Here is a 1,215-nt window from a genome sequence, read left to right as displayed (position 1 = left end):
CAGAAGCTTTATGTAAGTGTCTTTTAATTGTGCATTTCTGCAACTTGATGTGTCTTCTTTATAGTAAGTAGCGATCTGTCTTTTCCTACATTGTTGAAATAAGTAAAAGTAATACCAATACTAAAACATTGTGATGCCGAAAATGTAGAAAACCACAGACCAATTTCTTATTGATCTTGTATTTCCAAAATAATAAAAACCATAATGAAAAATAGACTAATGAAGTAAATAAATAAATACAACCTGCTCTGCAATGATCAATTCAGTTCCAGCCCACAAGAGCTACACTTTTGGCTATAAAATTACCAAATATGCAGAAACCAGTCGCAAAATCATGTTTTATTTATTCACTTTTGCAAATCGATTTCAATTGATTAACAGCCATCATCAGTACTTTCAACCAATATGTGCCCTGAGTAGTAATACTGTCTTATGCAGAGGTCAAATTTATGGCACATATTGGATGAAAGCACCGATGATGGCTGTTCATCAGTTGAAATTGATTTGCAAAAGTGAATAAATAAAACATGATTTTGCAACTAGTTGCTGCATATTTGGTAATTTTATGGTTTACGGTCGCTGCACGACTTGGGAACTACATGGAGCCCACCATTCATAACTTTTGGCTATAGCACAGTTTGCTAAAGCTGTACTCACAGCGCTAGACAAGGATGAGAATACAAAGGGCATCTTTTTTGATCTATCAAAGGCATTTGATACAGTTGACCACAGAATTTTATTACATAAAATAGACCTATTAGTGATAAGATGTATGGCAAAGAATTAGTTTCAGTCATACTCGGAAAACTGGAAGACTGGTTGAAATCTCACCTATTTCTAAAAGATAAGTAGTAAAACACTTATGAGATCTGAAATATACTAATGTAGGCAGCCCCCATCTAAGTGTATTGAGCCCAGTCCTCTTCCTTATGTGTATAAATGATTTCCCACAGAGTGTCAGGTGTGGAGAAAAAGTATTGTTTGCTAATGACAGCAGCATAGTGATTACTGACAAAAATTCAACACAGTTAACAGAAAAATCCAATGATGCTCTGAGAGAGATCCACAACTTGTCATTAAAGAATAGACTAGCTTTAAATGTGAAAAAGATAATATGTATAAACTTCTAACTAAATAAAAAAAACCAATGATAGTAAACAACAATGTACTAGATTGTGTAAGTGATGCCAAATTCTTGGTTATGAATGTAGGCTG

Source organism: Schistocerca piceifrons, chromosome X (genome assembly GCF_021461385.2).
Source record: "Schistocerca piceifrons isolate TAMUIC-IGC-003096 chromosome X, iqSchPice1.1, whole genome shotgun sequence".
NCBI classification, from domain to species: domain Eukaryota; kingdom Metazoa; phylum Arthropoda; class Insecta; order Orthoptera; family Acrididae; genus Schistocerca; species Schistocerca piceifrons.
This window is presented reverse-complemented; position numbering follows the sequence as displayed.